General features: G+C 43.0%; 1 protein-coding gene across 1 annotated transcript in view; it reads right to left on the reverse strand.

The window, feature by feature from the left end:
- The window catches only part of Ufl1 (UFM1 specific ligase 1), a 267,931-nt gene that overhangs the window by 238,704 nt on the left and 11,012 nt on the right, over positions 1-18,215 (reverse strand). The window lies entirely within an intron of this gene.

Raw genomic sequence — 18,215 nt, forward strand, 5'->3', positions numbered from 1 at the left:
TCATGCCATATTCTATTAATAATGCTTAAAATAAATAGCTTTGTATTAAAATGTACATGTTTAATCATTGCATATGGAATTCCATCGGGTCCAGGGGCTGTATCGTTGCAATGAGCAAGTGCGGAATCAAATTCTCTTTCAGTGAAAGGAGAATTATAAGACTCTTCTCTTCTTGTTCCAAAATCTAAAATTTTCTTTTCTTCAACGCTCCTATACTGGTGACCAGGGGCTCCTACACACTTGCTGGATACATTTGAAAAATGACTAGCCAGGGCATTGCTAACATCATTTGCTTCAGTTACATACTGACCATTCACCCTCAACACTGGTGGTGGGTTGGGGGTGAATTTGCCAGCTATCTTTTTTACTTTCCTCCACACAGCAGATGGTGGTGTTCTACTGTTAATGGAGGAAACAAAAGACATCCATGACTGGCGCCTTGCTTCTTTCATGGCACGACGGAACTGTGCTCTACATTTCTTGTACATAATTAAATTCTCATCAGTTCGGAGTCTACGCAATCGTGTTAGAGATCTTCTTGTGGCTCTGTGGAGGGCAGTTAGTTCTGAAGACCACCACGGGACTGGTCGTCGTTTGAATAACCCTGTTGTTTTGGGAATTGAATTGACTCCTGCTGTATGGAGAGTTCCATTCAGTAAGTCTATGGCATCATCGATATTTTCAACCTGTTCAGCATCCCCCTCAATTTCGCTTAGCTCACGAAACTTTTCCCAGTCCGCCTTGTCAAGATTCCATCGTGGCGATCTCTGTAAAGGTGGACCATTGTTGGTGTTTATAATGATTGGTGCATGATCACTAGTATGGCAATCATCTAATGTCCTCCAATAAAAATCAAGAAGACAGTTAGAGCTTGCAATTGAAAGGTCAATGCATGACAAGGTACCTGTCTGAACATGGAAGTGTGTGGGCTCTCCTGTATTAAGGAGTCCCACATCCTCATTCTCCACAATTGATGAGATAATATTGCCCCTTGTGTTGGCCAAAACATCACCCCATAAAGGATGGCTACCATTCATATCTCCCAGTAAGAGAAATGGTTGAGGGAGTTGTTTGATGACCTCTGCTAAGTCATCATATAAAATAATATCATTTGGAGGTAAGTAGAGAGAGCAAATTGTATATTTTCTCCCTATATCAATTTGTACAACAACTGCCTGCAGGGTTGTACGTATAGACATAGGTATTTGGGGAACATCTCGACGAATGTATACAAGACTTCCGCCATGGCTCCCTGCTTGTTGATTATATGGTGTTCTATAGCTAACATACTCTCGAGGACTAAGAGTGTTAGAATCAAGCATACTTTCCTGTAGACATACAATTATGGGGGAATGCTCATGAATTAGGAGCTTAAAGTTCTTCATATTTGGCCCTCAAACCCTGACAGTTCCATTGCAAAAGGGAGGAGAAAACTATGGATTATTTCTGGAAGACATCTTGGATGAGGTCTTCCCATTAGCAGTTTTTAATCTAACATTATTACCTGTAGGTTTCTTCAGAGGTGGTCTTGTTATAATGGGTTTTATGTTTGTGTTTTTCTTTGTATCCTTTTGATCTATTTGTTGAGGTGGATGGTGGACCTCAACTTGAATTTCTGATTTATTCAGTTTATCTTCTGGTCCATTAGAAACATCAACAGACAAAACATCAAATTTATTTGATGTCATAACCTTGACGTTTCTAATGGAGGGTGGAGAGAGAGATGGAGGTCTCTCTCTTTTCCTATTTATCAGTGGTGAGGATTTACCAGGTTTTTGCACCTTCCCTACCACAGGTGCACCTGGTAACTTTGTTTCGGGTGGAACTTCCATCAAATCAGGCAAGGACATGGCCTGAGAGAGGTTAGTACTATTGTTGGTAATGGGGGATGAAGTTTGTATAGAAGTGGGCAGTGTTGCAGTTTTAATACACAGTGGTAAAGCCTTAGAAGGCAATATGCTTACCTTGTCACGTAAAACTCTACTATCATTAGATGATGTATTTCCTTTTTGGGAATTACTGGCAGCACTATGTGGGTTCGATGTCTCCTGTGGTATATTTTCTCTTGATTTCAGTGCATTTGCATAGCTGTTTGGTTTTTTAAGTAGTCTTTTGGCATGTCCTACACTTATGTGTTCTACACTGGATTTGTTGAGGGCTGCTTCTTCAAACTTATAAATCTCGCAGCTCCTGTCAGTGGATTTATGGTTTGAATTGCAATTCAAACAGCTGGGCTCAAGTGTACACTCTCCATGATAGGGACTGGCACAGATGCTACACATTTTTTCATTTTTACAAACTTTAGAAGGATGTCCAAATTTGAAACATTTGAAGCATTGTAAGGGCTTTTGTTTAAAAGGTCGAACTTTTATTCTTTCATTTTCAATATCGATGTGGAAAGGCACATCAGCATCCTGGAAAGTAAGGATAATCATAGACGTCCCAGGAATCTTATGCACTTTCCACACTGTTAATGGGCACATGGCTAGTATTTCCTCTTCTGTAAATTCATACAGATCTTTATTGAAGACTACTCCCCTTCCATAACTAAAGTTTAGGTGGGGTTTGACATCTAACATATCCTCATCACTGTTTGTCATAAGGTTAGACAGTATTACTGATTGCGTGAATGATTTAGCATGGATTAGGAAGCTATTTTTCCCAAAGCGAGATATATCACCTGGTGCAATGGTTCCTACCTTTTTCTGAATTAGTTTGCTAATTTTAAAATAATTCCCATTACTCCCTTTAGGCTCGGCAACAAGCCACACTGGTGGTTTTGGCTTTCTTTGGGGGAGCATAGTTAAATCGATATCTTTCTCAAACCAGTCAGCAGGTCTATATACATCCAAACTGTTTGGTATCTTATCACATAGGGCACCCATGACATTTAGGTTATTAATTTTGATATCATTGATGTTAAATATTGCATTGAATGCTTCTTCATGATTATTATAAGTTATCCATGAATGCCATTTTTCATTTTCAAGTTTCATTCTAATTTCTTTTATCACTCCATAGCATCTAAATGCTTTATATATCATATCATAATCAGTATTTATTGGAATTTGGGTAACATGAAGGATTCTTAGTTTCCCTTTGTTACCTGACTTAATTGGTTTTGAAACATTAGTAGAGGGGTCCTTTTTTGTTCCTAAGTCGTCAACAGAATTTTCCTTAATTGAATTAGCAGAGGTCGTCAACAGTGCCGGGGGAGAGTCAGCGTATCCAGGGGATGGGGGTTCATTGCTTAAAGAATCCATTAGACGAGAGAGAGAGAGAAAAGGGTTACTTAGATGTACCTGCTCGAGAATGTTAGGCCATCACACGCCAGAAAGGAAATTTGCATTTCCACTATCGGCACAATGAGAGTATACTTCCCAGATGGTCCACTCCATACTCTACCCGAAGGATAGCATCAAAACAGATATAGAGGCACAGGTGTAAGCTGAACCCGCCTGTTAGGACTGAGACCAAGAAATTATGGAATCATCCTCCCCATATCTGTAATGACGGGCTTCCGGCCAAAAGCCGAGAGTCCTACCCCAAGCCTTGGATCCCCTTGGATTCCGAAGACCCAACACTTGAGAATAGTTCCTCCAAAAAGGTCCAAACCATCTTCGGGATGGCTGAAATCATCCAATACTCTCACATATAGCTTTGAATGCAAACACCTCCCAACCGTGACACCTCCTCCCACTCATCAAAGCAGGCAGCAATATAGGATGTATGAACATCCATGCCAGGGCTACAATGGATGAGAAACATCCAAGCCATAGGAAAGAAAAAAAAAAAAATAATAATAAATATATATGTACATAATATATACACATATATAATGAGGGAAATTTTTCTCATTGAGTTTGGAAAGCAAGACGAAAGAAAGTTTATGAAATTAGGATAAGGTCGAAGTAATATTGAGAAAAAGAAAAAGGTGAAAGAGAGAAATTTAGATTCAAACTGGGGGAGTAATTTCCCCCAAGTTCGAGAGCCCTCTTGCCCGTCACCAAGTTTCAGCACGGGAGTGAAATGCCGTGCTGAAGCTCAATGACTTCATCAAGGCATTCTCTCATTAAGAGGGTTGACTCTAAAGAAGCTTGCTCCAGCCAAGAAGTAACATATCAGGTTAGTTCTAGACAGCGAAGTTATAGTCCACTGTATAAACAGAGAAGGTTCCAAGTCAGGTCACATAAACCATGTGATGACAGCAATATTCTCCATGGCAGCATTGAACCACTGGCATCTGTCAGCGGTTCATCTAGCGGGAATACGGAATGTAGTGGCAGACGCACTTTCGAGAACAACTCCGCTAGAGTCGGAGTGGTCGTTGGACCAGAAGTCATTCAAATGGGTTCTATCTCAAGTTCCGGGTCTCCAAGTGGACCTGTTTGCAACAGAGTCCAACCACAAACTAAAGTGCCATGTAGCCCCCAACCTGGATCCTCGGGCTTTCGCCACAGACGCAATGTCATTGGACTGGAACACTTGGGAGAGAAGGTCCTAGACAAACTCAGAACTTTCAGAGGCCAAGTGGCTCTAGTAGCCTCCAACTGGCCCAAGAGCAACTGGTTCCCCCTTCTGGTGGAACTGGGTCTCCGCCCTCAACAGATCCCCAATCCAATACTAACACAAGTAGTACAAACTCGCAGTGTGTTAGCTTCCTCAAGAATTCAGAGTGCCCTAACTTTATGGACTTTATGAAATTTGCAGCACAAAGAGACGCAGATATTGATCCTCAAAATACCCTATTTTTAGAATCAGATAAAAGGGACTCCACCATTCAACAGTACGATTCGGCTGTTAAAAAACTTGCAAAGTTTTTAAAGGACTCAAAGTTTGAGGTCATGACTATGAATCTGACAGTCTCCTTCTTTAGAACTCTTTTTGAATCAGGCCTAGCGGCTAGTACTATTACCACAATTAAATCAGCCTTGAAGAAGATTTTCCAAATTGGTTTTAATATTGACCTTACGGATACATAGTGTACATCTCGTCCATCCCGAGAGCCTGTGCCAGATTGAAACCATCAATTCGTCCTAGCTCAGTTTCCTGGTTTCTCAATGATGTGCTTAAATTGGCTTCTGACACTCCTAACGAGTCTTGTTATTATATTCCATTATTAAGGAAAACCTTGTTCTTAATGAGCCTAGCATCTGGCGCCAGGATATCAGAACTTTCAGCTTTATCCAGAGATCCAGGTCATATTGAATTTCTCTTGTTAGGAGAAATACTAATTTCTCCAGACAAAAGGTTCTTAGCAAAAAATGAAGACCCTCAGAACAGATGGTCCCCCTGGAAGATTGTTCCACTTCCACAGGACCCATCCCTGTGTCCAGTAACTACTCTGAAAGCCTATTTGAATAGAACTTCCAATAAGTCCGCAGGGCCCTTATTTATTCGAGAGAATGGAGGAACCATTACCCTGAAAGGAATCAGACAACAGATTCTGCATTTCATTAAACAGGCTAACCCTGCATCATTCCCACATGTTCACGATATACGAGCTGTAGCTACATCTATTAATTACTTTCACTATATGAATTTCGATGAACTTACTAAATATGCAGGCTGGAAGTTCCCAGCAGTTTTCAAACGCCACTATTTAAAACCTTTGGAAGCCCTAAAATTTGCAACAGTGGCAGCAGGGAATGTAGTTCCTCCTGAAAGTCATGATCCATAACCATTTACTCTTGTTCTACCCTTCTTTTTTCCTCCTACCTGCCTTACTTATTGTCCCTACTTTAGTTTTGTTTTGTTTTTCACCTGGGCTGCATCCTTATGGTGCACTCTTATATGTATCAAGTCTGTAAATAGTCTTGATCTTCCACGAGTTGGTATGTTTGTTGTAATTACCTTCAGGATTGTAAGTAACTATTTAATCTTACAGTTTATTGATTTATATTGCACTTTCACTTTTTACTTCCATAGTTTGGAATTATTGCTGCAATTACTTGACTTACCCATCTATCCTTTATAATAAGGAATTAATCAACTCATTGGAATACTTGGTATTTTTATTTACTATTTGTATTAAATCATGTTTTTTGATATTTTGACTTTAATTTACTTTCCTCTCAGGTGTTAGTTCCAAGCTTTGGGACCATTTCTCTTGTACTATTTCACGGAGCGGCACAGGCGGAGCCCAGAAAAGGGATTTTGACGAAGGAAAAATCTATTTCTGGGCGAGAGACCTGTGCCGCCCAGTGAACCCACCCTCTGCTTCCCTCCCAGAATGGACCCAAGCTTGGGTGCTATGAGGAGTGACGTAGTTGGCGTGGGTGGAGATGGTGCTAGTAGCATTCAGTAGCGGATGTAGAACGGCATCTCGAGGTGAGCGAGCTGGGTTCATCCCTGGCATTCCTATGCAACTTTTTTCTCTGGTAATACATAGCAGTTATATACCTTAGAAATGATGCTAAAGGAGCATTTCACGGAGCGGAACAGGTCTCTCGCCCAGAAATAGATTTTTCCTTCGTCAAAATCCCTTTGTTGGATCCTGGATACAAACCTTCACAGAAAGGTAGATATTTTTCCCTCTCCCAAATTGATGCTTTTCACGGATGCATCAAAAGAAGGAGGGGGGGGGTGTGCCCACCCGCTGCAGCACATGGCCTCCAAGCTGTGCAGAGTCAGATCAGCAATGACACACAAATCTCCTGGAGTTGAGAGCAACTGACCTAGCTTTTCAACATTTCCAACAGCTCCATTTTGGTTATATCCAGACAAGCAAGGAGGTTTTATTTCAAGGCTACGAAGGATAGGTGACAATGTGATCTCTCTGTCAGCCCAGTTCATGACCAGGAACACTGAGGTAGCGGGTTCTGAGGGGTCCTTGGACCCTCGGATAGCAAACAAAGTGTTGATATGTGGGGTTCGCCAACATATACCTGTTCTCGATGTCCCTCAACCAGGAGTTTCTGGTGTGCTGCTTGCCAATACAGGACCCATTGGTAGCACACCAGGAGTTTCTGGTGTGCTGCTTGCCAATACAGGACCCATTGGTAGCACTTCAGGCCACCTTACAAGCTCCATGGAATGACTGGGATGTCTATACATTCCCACTGTTCTGTCTTACATTCCCACCATTCTGCCTAAAGAGTAGATTCTTCATCAGGGTGAGATTAACAACAAACTTAGATCAGGGTAAGATCAACAACAAACCTATTTATGATGTGAATAGTCCTATTATAGCTACATGCAGAATGGTACCATGACCTTCTTTTGTTGCTGACAGAGGTTATGAGGGAGCTTCCTTCTCCCCACCAATTGCTACACTAATAACAATGCTTAGATTTCCAATCAACAGTGGAATCCCTACAACTTCATACCTGGAGGGTATCCAACATCTTCTCATTGAGAGAGGTATTGTGCAACAAGTAGCGAAACTTAGGAGGTCCTTAACCTTAGTGTACCCAGCAAATAGGCAATTTTGTGTGGTAAGCAACGAGGAAGGTGGTCTCACTGCTCGGAACCACATGCCACTAATCGTGGAATTGTTATCTTTTTTCCGAGGAAAACTCTGCCCACTCTCGGCGGTAAAGGCTATCATTCAGCCTTAAGCCAAGTCTTTAGACTGAAAAGGATTCCTATTTCCTCCTTAGTAGAGCTATCAATACAGCACTCATACTGAGTCTGAACAGGCTTGCCCTCATCAGAAATGCGATCACTTTCATCGAATGTTGTCCATTCCTAGAAAGAAGCCCTTAAAAGTCATTATATCAGGCTTCAAACCGTGATCTAACTCAGAAAACACTTTTCCTCGCGTTAAACCTCTGCTAAGGGGTTAGCAAGTTGCACGGTCTCCCTTAGGACACCACCCATTCTCAGGTATGGGGTTAATTTTCCATCAGCTTCCTCCCCGAATTTGTTGCAAGACTAAAATTTCGAACCAACCCTCCTGGTCAGCTGCCTTTGTGTCCTGCAAGAACGTCGAGCACTACTTAAACGAATCCACAGATTGATTGATTGATTGATTGATTTAAAGTTTTCAGGCATCCTGACAAACCCACGGATCTCGCTCATGAATCAAGCACTGCTTGTCAGCACAGGCAGATTCAAGAAGAACTTCCCCGTGATGCAGTTACTACTAATGTGGGTGAGGAAGAGAATCTACCTTCACTACCCAGTACCTGCAAGAGGTACACACAGGACCCTGTTTTTCTGGAAAATGACAAGGAAATGACTGGTCTTTTTCTGTTCTTCAACTTCCACTCACTTAAGGTACAGTGTCCGAAGACCCTGTCCGCTGGATCTCTTTGGCTGCAGGTTTGCCACATATTGCTAATAGCAAGAATATATGTTTATATATTCCTTGTTACATCCCCAATCTCTTTACGAAGGCAAGTTATGATGTCTGGTCCTTATTACTGTATGTATATTCACAAACTGTGGCCGCGGGGGCATAAAAACAAGAATAGCGCCAACGTTATCCCTGCGTGTCATAAGAGGTGACTAAAAGGGACGGGACGAGGGGGCTAGGAACCTCCTCTCCTGTATCTACATCCTGTGAGACATCGACAAAGAGATGGAGCTGTGGGGAGAGTGACTGCTCCCCGCACTCTAGTTTTGGGGTGTTTGAATGTGCGTGGATGTAGTACGATAGAGAGTAAAAGATGTGAAATTGGAAGAATGTTTAGAAATAGAAGGATGGATGTATTGGCCTTGTGTGAGACGAAGATAAAAGGAAAGGGTGAAGTGATGTTTGGTGAAATGTCTGGTAGAGTGTCTGGGATTGAAAGGGGAAGAGCGAGAGAGGGTGTGGCTTTGTTGCTGAGTGAATGGATGACAGGTAAAGTAGTGGAATGGAAGGAGATATCATCTAGGTTAATGTGGGTAAGGGTTAGGTTGGGTAGGGAATGCGTATGGGCCAGGTAGTGAGAAAAGTGAAGAGCGGAATGAGTTCTGGAATGAATTAACTAGGTGTGTAGAAGGACTGGGTAGAAGGAATTATGTAGTTGTCATGGGTGACTTAAATGCTAGAGTGGGCGCTGGAGAGGTAGAAGGTGTCATTGGGAAGTATGGCGTACCAGGTGAAAATGAGAGTGGTGAGAGACTGGTAGATATGTGTGTTGAGCAAGAGATGGTGATAAGTAATAGCTTTTTCAAAAAGAAAGATAAAAATAAGTATACATGGGTAAGAGTGGCAAATGGAAGAGTAGTAGAAAGGGCATTAATGGATTATGTGTTGATAACTAAAAGAATGTTTGGAAGATTGAAAGACGTGCACGTGTTTAGGGATATGGCTAACGGTATGTCTGATCATTTTTTGGTGGAAGGAAAATTAGTTGTAGCAAAAGAATGGGGGAATAGAGTAGGTGGATGTAAAAGGGAGGTAGTGAGGGTTGAAGAGATAATAAAAACGGGGGTAAAAAGTAAATATCAGTTAAGGTTGAAAATGATATATGACGAAGTGAAAGTAAGAGAAACTGGCAATTTAGAAGAGGAGTGGAAGTTAGTAAAAGAAAATTTTGTTTGGATTGCAAGTGATGTGTGTGGCAAGAAGGTTGTTGGAGGCAGCATGAGGAAGGGCAGTGAATGGTGGAATGAAGTAGTGAAGGTAAAAGTGGAAGAGAAAAAGAGAGCTTTTGAAGAATGGCTGCAGAGTAATAGTATAGAGAAGTATGAAAAATATAAAGAGAAAAATGTGGAAGTAAAGCGCAAGGTACGTGAGGCAAAGAGGGCAGCTGACCTGAGGTGGGGTCAGAGATTGGGTCATTCATATGAAGAGAATAAGAAGTTTTGGAAAGAAGTGAAGAGAGTACGGAAGGCAGGCTCAAGAATTGAAGAGACAGTGAAAGATGGAAATGGAAGGTTGTTAAAAGGAGAGGAGGCAAGGAAAAGATGGGCGGAATATTTTGAAAGTTTACTGAATGTTGAGGATAATAGGGAGGCAGATATAATTGCTGTTGCAGGTGTTGAGGTGCCAGTGATGGGAGATGAGAATGAAAGAGAGATTACAATAGATGAAGTGAGGAGAGCACTAGATGAAATGAGAGTAGGAAAAGCGTCTGGTATGGATGGTGTGAGAGCTGAGATGTTGAAGGAGGGGGGTGTGACTGTACTTGAATGGTTGGTGAGATTGTTTAATATGTGTTTTGTGTTGTCAATGGTACCAGTAGATTGGGTTTGTGCATGTATTGTACCACTATATAAGGGTAAGGGAGATGTGCATGAGTGTTGTAATTCAAGAGGTATTAGTTTGTTAAGCGTAGTTGGAAAAGTGTATGGTAGAGTAATGATTAATAGGATCAAGGATAAAACAGAGAATGCAATCTTAGAAATACAGGGTGGTTTTAGAAGAGGTAGGGGTTGTATGAATCAGATTTTTACAGTTAGGCAGATATGCGAGAAATATTTAGCAAAAGGTAAGGAGGTGTATGTTGCATTCATGGATCTGGAGAAAGTGTATGATAGAGTTGATAGGGAAGCAATGTGGAATGTGATGAGGTTATATGGAGTTGGTGGAAGGTTGTTGCAAGCAGTGAAAAGTTTCTACAAAGGTAGTAAAGCATGTGTTAAGATAGGAAATGAAGTGAGTGATTGGTTTCCGGTGAGAGTGGGGCTGAGATAGGGATGTGTGATGTCGCCGTGGTTGTTTAACTTGTATGTTGATGGAGTGGTGAGAGAGGTGAATGCTCGAGTGCTTGGACGAGGATTAAAACTGGAAGACGAGAATGATCATGAATGGGAGGTAAATCAGTTGTTGTTTGCTGATGATACTGTACTGGTTGCAGAAACAGAAGAGAAGCTTGGACGATTAGTGACAGAATTTGGAAGTGTGTGTGAGAGAAGGAAGTTGAGAGTTAATGTGGGTAAGAGTAAGGTTATGAGATGTACAAGAAGGGAAGGTGGTGCAAGGTTGAATGGAGAGTTACTTGAGGAGGTGGATCAGTTTAAGTACTTGGGGTCTGTTGTTGCAGCAAATGGTGGAGTGGAAGCAGATGTACGTCAGAGAGTCAATGAAGGTTGCAAAGTGTTGGGGGCAGTTAAGGGAGTAGTAAAAAATAGAGGGTTGGGCATGAATGTAAAGAGAGTTCTATATGAGAAAGTGATTGTACCAACTGTGATGTATGGATCGGAGTTGTGGGGAATGAAAGTGATGGAGAGACAGAAATTGAATGTGTTTGAGATGAAGTGTCTAAGGAGTATGGCTGGTGTATCTCGAGTAGATAGGGTTAGGAACGAAGTGGTGAGGGTGAGAGCGGGTGTAAGAAATGAGTTAGCAGCTAGAGTGGATATGAATGTGTTGAGGTGGTTTGGCCTTGTTGAGAGAATGGAAAATGGCTGTCTGCTAAAGAAGGTGATGAATGCAAGAGTTGATGGGAGAAGTACGAGAGGAAGGCCAAGGTTTGGGTGGATGGATGGAGTGAAGGAAGCTCTGGGTGATAGGAGGATAGATGTGAGCGAGGCAAGAGAGTGTGCTAGAAATAGGAATGAATGGCGAGCGATTGTGACGCAGTTCCGGTAGGCCCTGCTGCTGCCTCCGATGCCTTAGATGACCACGGAGGTAACAGCAATAGGGGATTCAGCATTATGAAGCTTCATCTGTGGTGGATAATGTGGGAGGATGGGCTGTGACACCCTAGCAGTACCAGCTAACTCGGTTGAGTCCCTTGTTAGGCTGGGAGGAACGTAGAGAGTAGAGGTCCCCTTTTTGTTTTTGTTTCTTTGTTGATGTCGGCTACCCCCCAAAATTGGGGGAAGTGCCTTGGTATATGTATGTTTGTATGTATATTCACAAACCTGTGAATTATACACAGGCCATGACAATCACAGTAACATTCTTACGCTCGTAATTACTTCTGCATGGGTCGTCAACCCACTGGTATTGACAGGCCATTAGTTTACAAGATGTTGGTAACCTCATCCTTTCCATTATTGTGCTCGGATACAGCGATCCCAGGTAAAAAAAAGTTTCAGCCAGTTGAAAGGACTTCCATCACCCTAGAGGTGAGTCTCCTTAAGAAAGAACAAAGGTTTGTATTTGTGAAGGAAAAATGTGACAAATTTGGAGGCAATTAGTATTTTTCCTAACTATACAAACCTGAGTTCTTTAAACATACTTGCTCCACCATCATTTTCCCCTGGTGAGAGTCTCAGATGTGATCAAAGTAAAGAAGATATGAGAGAGCGGGAGAGGGTGCATCTCCCCATTACCACTGATAACAACCAGACCAATTGTTGACACATTAAAAGTTTTATAGCTGTATGTCAGCATGCGCTAACATCTACAGTATCTCCATAGTAAAGCACACAGGTTTATAGTTATGAAAAATACAAGTTACTCTCAAATTTGTTGTATTTCCTTCCCTGAAATAGCATCACATTAAAAGAACTTGAATGATTTGGTAGCATTTGACATCCCATTACATCTTTGGAAATTGAGAGGGTACATTAAGACATAACGCTAAAGAAAACTAATTTCACTTATAATAAAAAAGAATGACTTTATAAATCAATGTTTTTGTGCTAAATTCAAAATATTCATAGTTAATGAAACTACCTTTTGCCCAAAGGCTTTTTCCCATTTAAGATGTACAAAATGTTATCTTTAAAATCATTTGTTAGTACAGTAAAATACATAATTATAATTTTTCCCCAACAGATTTCAGAAATTGATTACCAAACTAACATGACAAATTCGTAGATAATTTGTATTTTTCCTAATTATACAAACCTTAGCTATTTATTAGGTGTTATAATTTCAGAGAGCTGAAATTACGAGCCATTAAAATTTAGGGAGGGTTAACTACCCACACCGCTAGTAAGTCGGGGTAGGGGGGGGGGGTAGCTTGCTACCACTCCCGTTCACACACCTGTGATTTAGTCACTTTGCTTGGAGGTAGGACTTCAAGGGGGACAGGGTTGGCGGGCAAGTTTGTATAAATAGCTAAGGTTTGTATAGTTAGGAAAAATACAAATTATCTACGAATTTGTCATTTGTCCCGTAACTGGAATACAAACCCGCTGTTTATTAGGGGTGACTCACCCATTAGGAAGTGGACGTCCTTGCTAATCTGGCTTTTGGCTTTGCCCAGGGGCTATCTGAATGTTAGTACTCAAAAATAAGGAGTCCCTGCTCGCTAAAACCTTGCTACGCAAGGTCCGCAGCCTACGCAAGCTGTGTGTTGAGACATGCAGAAGTGTCACTGTCTAGGTAAAGTTATTCTGAGTCCATGTAGGAAAAACCTGATGTAACCAAGACTTTCCCAATACCACCTCGCCAGGGTATGGGGATGCAGCAACAGTATTAGCTTAATATTAGGTACACAAGGGAGCATGGTTTACCTGCAATGGTTTGAGGTCAGCTTATGCAAAGAACCCAGGATGCTGCTTTCCCCATGAGAGGGTAGGATGAAGAAAAGAATAAGAGCCAGTCAAATCTTTTCATTCATGCAGACTAAAACCGGGTAACAGTGCCTTCAACCTTCTGCTACTTGTCCAATAAGGGGCTTGAGGTATAAAACCAGCTGTTGTTCAGCCACCACCGGACCAATAGAGATCGTATCGAGTTCCTGTAGGTAACGTCTTGCAGGAGAAAGGTTGTGAAAGTCACCTGGAGCATTCACATCCTTTCTTGTAAAACCTGCATCACAGAGTAATCTGCTAAGAAGGACCAGGGGCATAGCTATGCCCCTGACACTGTGATTCGTCATGTCGACATGATGTTTTGGTGATCCTCCTCTAGTCTTTCCCAGTGCTGATAACAAGAGGAGGGACTGGGTGAACTATTGCAGTTTTCTTTAGGTAAAGTCTCATACCTTACCCTGGGTACAGTAACAGATGATCTGGATCGTACGTTACCGAGTGGAGACTTGTGTAGGATCCGTCACCTCTGGAGACAGTGTCTGGCGACATACCCAGGGACGATCTGGTGATCGGCGACCTAGAGATGAGTAAACCGTGAACTAGCCATCAGCAAACTGTGATCTAGAGATCAGACTGTTGATGTTTTCCTCTTTGCTGACGGTGGTCTGTCAAGGAAAAAGAAACTTCAGATGAGACAGGGACCAAGGATTCCCAGTTTCGATTCCCCTTGTAAGATGGAATCTTCGTGATCTTGAATACTTCTGTGAAGCCTCTTTCCTCTTTTCCCAGTGGCAATGTTATGTATTTGTGGGGAGAAATGGGGCAATGGTGACCTTTCCAAAAAGTTTTATTCCTTTTTTCTGCCTATTGCGCGAGTGTGCAGGAGAGTACTGGAGCGATGGCACACAGGATGATGCTGGTGCTCAATTTCTGCCTGGAGAGCAGGCAAACGCTGGCTCTCCGGCAAGAGCTGGCGCATTGGATCTGCGAGCACTGGCTCCTTGGCAGGAGCTGGCGTATTGGATCTGAGACCGCAACTGCGCAGGAGGGCGCAGGAAAGTGAAGAAGAGCGCTGGCGCGCAGTAAGGCACTGTGTAGTTTTGTGCATTCTCCCTAGGATGCGCCGAAGCATGTGACTGGTTGCGCACGGGCGGGTGCATTGGCACGTGCGTGAGAGTACTACGTGGAAACTGCTGGCGCGCGCATGCTGAAGACCATTGGGGCGGGAAACCATCGGCGCCAGCGCGTGCGGAAGACCGTCGGCGCGCGTGGGCGGAAGACTGTCGTCACGTGCGTGCGGATGACTGTTGGCGCGTGCGCCCAAGAGCATCGGCGCACGTGCGCGCGGAAGACTGTCGGTGCGCACGCAGGAGACCGTCGGCGCCCGCGTGCGGAAGACCGTCAGCGCAGGCACGCACGCGGAAGACCATCGGCGCGCACGGAAGATTGTCGGCACACTCGCGCACGGAAGACTACTGGCACGCGTGCTCGGAAGACTGTTGGCGCGTATGCGCGCAAAACTATTGGCCCGCGAGCAAGACTATTGGCACGCACGCGTGACAGCATTGGTGCTCGTGTGCGCGGAAGACTGTCGGCACGCGCGCAGAAGACCGTCGGCGCGCGTGCGGCAGACCATCAGCACGCGCGCGGGAGACCATTGCGCCCGCGTGCGGAAGACCTTCGGCGCGTGCGCGCGTGAAAGACTGTCAGCGCGCGCGTGGAAGACTGTCGGAAAGACTATCGGCGCACGTGTGGAAGACTGTCGGGAAGACTGTCAACGCGCGCAGAAGACTGTTGGCGCGCGCGCAGAAGACTGTTGGCATGCGCGCAGAAGACTATTGGCGCGCGCGCAAAAGCAATGGTGCGCATGATAATGCTAGCAGGAGGGAGCTGGTGATCCTCAGAAGAGTCCAGAACCGAAGTCCAAGGACTAACTGTAGCGTAAGGTAGCGCTAGTAGGTCAGCAGGTCAGCTGGCAGGACGACCAGAAGCTGGGATGAGCCCTTTGGAAGGGCATACATCCATGATGGAGACCGTAAAAGGTCCACGGAAGAGTCCAGGACCGAAGTCCAAGGACTAACAGCGGCGTAAGGTTGCGTTGGTAGGTCGGTATGTCAGCTGGCAGGACGATCAGGAACTGGGATGTGCCCTTTGGAAGGGCGAACATCCACCGATGGGGACCGTAAAAGGTTCACGTTAGAGTCCAGGACCGAAGTCCAAAGGACTACCAGCGACGTAAGGTTGCGTTGGTAGATCGGCAGGTCAGCTGGCAGGACGATCAGGAACCGGGATGTACCCTTTGGAAGGGTGAACATCCACTGATGGCAACCGTGAAAGGTCCATAGAAGAGTCCACGGACTAAGTTGCAGCGCAAGGTTGCGCTGGTAGGTCCGCTGGTAGGATGATCAGGAACTGATGAGCCGAGTGATCCTCCGAAGAGGTGTCTCTATGAGTAGCCTCTCTCGCGAACGAGAGGTGAACACTTCGTAGAAGAGACTTGATGATGCCCATGATGACGCCCATGAAGGCCGGTGGATCAGTAAGCTGACCTTCAACAGTAGCGATCCTCCGAAGAGAAGTCTCTATGAGTGGCCTCTGTGAACATTTCGTAGAAGAGACTTGCCTAAGACTGTGCTCCACCCTTGAAGGAAGAGAGACTCAGCAAGGGGGAAGAGAAGTCTGGGTGAAGGCAGCAACAGCAGCGGAGACGATGGATTTATTAAGATGTGGGAAGTTCTCCCTCGGAAGGGAGAAAAAACCTCACACCTGGGGAGGAAACATCCCTCGGAAGGGAAGTTGTCCAACCCCTGGAGGCGAACCTCCTGGTTAGCATTCTAAGATGATCTGAAGTGCTGGTCATGTTGTCAAGGGAGTACTTCTAAGAGAAGGGATGACACCCATGACGACGTCCTCTGAGGGACGGCAGTGACAGCAGATTCCCCAGGCATGAACAGAACAGCTCTGCCTCGTCGGCACTCTTAATCGGACGAAGAAAAAACTGCATAGTTAACTGGGAAAAAATAAAATTAATTATTTAACAGAAAATTCCCTAGGGAGGAACTCCGAAGAGGAACCCCGAGGGGACAACATTAAAATAAGTATTGCGCCCCAAAGCGACATCCACGGGAGAAGGGGAGAGCGGAGTAACTGTAATAAAAAAACAATTACAATTATTTAAATCAGCTAAGAATATTCACTAATAGTGAGAACCACTGATCCTCCGAAGGGAAGTGTTCCCCACCGAGAAAAGCTGAAAAGTTAAAATTACAATTATAATTTCGCTAAAAATAATTGAGACAAACAATCGGAAGCGCAACCTAACCCGGGAACGGGAAAGGAGCTCTTCCCAATAGTACACTGCTGTTGAAAGGTGAACGACCTTGAGAAGAGAAAGACCGTAGTCAATCTCTGAGAGGCCACATTCCCTTTGCTTAGTAATCCATACTTCCCGTAGGAAAAGGGAAAAGGCAAAGACAATAGTTGAATGAAGAGGGTCCAGGCGATGACGATTCCCCTGCGGCGGCCGAGTCAACGGTTATATGCCGACAGGAAGACCGATGGACCAGAGGGGGAGAGGTTGTTCCCCACGCAGTGGAACTGTGCTTGCCTTGTTCCGGTGATAATGTACGCAAGTGTCGTTGTCATATATGTATCACACACACAGCACAAACACTGAGAAGGAAACTTATGACATTTCTATTCGCATATATATACATAAACATTAACCCTTTTACCCCCGGGGTATTTGGAAATTTCCAACCCTTAACCCCCACGGGGTTATTTTTTTCACAGCACATTTTGCAGTATATTTTCTTTAAATTGCTCTAACAGCCTTAATTTTTGTCATAGAGAGGTCAGGTTGGTCTCATTCTCTTGGAAAATGCCTGAATTTTCTCAAAAAATTATCAAAAAATATGAAAAACTAATTTTTATAGCATTTTTTTGCAAGGACGTACCGGTACGTCCATGGGGGTAAAGGGATGGCTTTTGTGAAACGTACCAGTACGTCCTTTGGGGGTAAAAGGGTTAAGAATGTTTTCATATATATATATATATATATATATATATATATATATATATATATATATATATATATATATATATATATATATATATATATATATATATATATATATATATATATATATATATATACAGTAGGGTCCCGAATTATGCGAGAATTTGGTCGATTAATGACCTCGTGTAATTGGAAAATCGCGAATTTCGAAACACACAACTAACAGAAATAATTCCATTGTGGCCATGGCAACCAGCAATTTGCCTATTCAAATGTGTTTACTACCCATTTCCAATACTTTCTTTGTACTATACTGTATTTCTTTATAATATCAAATTGTTTTTGTAAATAAATAAAACATTTAATATACTTTAAAGTTCTAATAACTTGAAAAATGGTTAAAATTATAACCAGGATAGGTGTAAACACCATATATTTCCCGTTACAACACAACCCAAAATACAGACAAATTTTAATGTTTGTCATATCTATTGTATAATACAACTGGTGAATAGCAAAACCATCACTCTATAGACTAGCTTGTTGTATGATTGAAAATCCAGAATTATCAAAATAAAGGCGATTTTATATCATGCGTTTCCTAAACACGCTAAAAAGCAGAATAGAAAACGACAACCAATGTTTTGTTTACGTTTAACTCTGATCACAACGAAGAAACAGACGCATTTATACATCTGTGTTTTTGAATTGACAGCAATTTTACCAAGTATAGATTATATGTTGAATTTGTTATTACCAATGTTCTAATTATTTTTTATTAGAACTTTCAAATAAATGAAATGAATGCCATTTATGAAATGTTTTTCTTTATGATGCCGCCTGAAACGGAAACCTTCCATTTGTTTACGCTCCATCTTCGATCATAATA

Source organism: Palaemon carinicauda, chromosome 10 (assembly GCF_036898095.1).
Source record: "Palaemon carinicauda isolate YSFRI2023 chromosome 10, ASM3689809v2, whole genome shotgun sequence".
In the NCBI taxonomy this organism is placed as follows: Eukaryota; Metazoa; Arthropoda; class Malacostraca; order Decapoda; family Palaemonidae; genus Palaemon; species Palaemon carinicauda.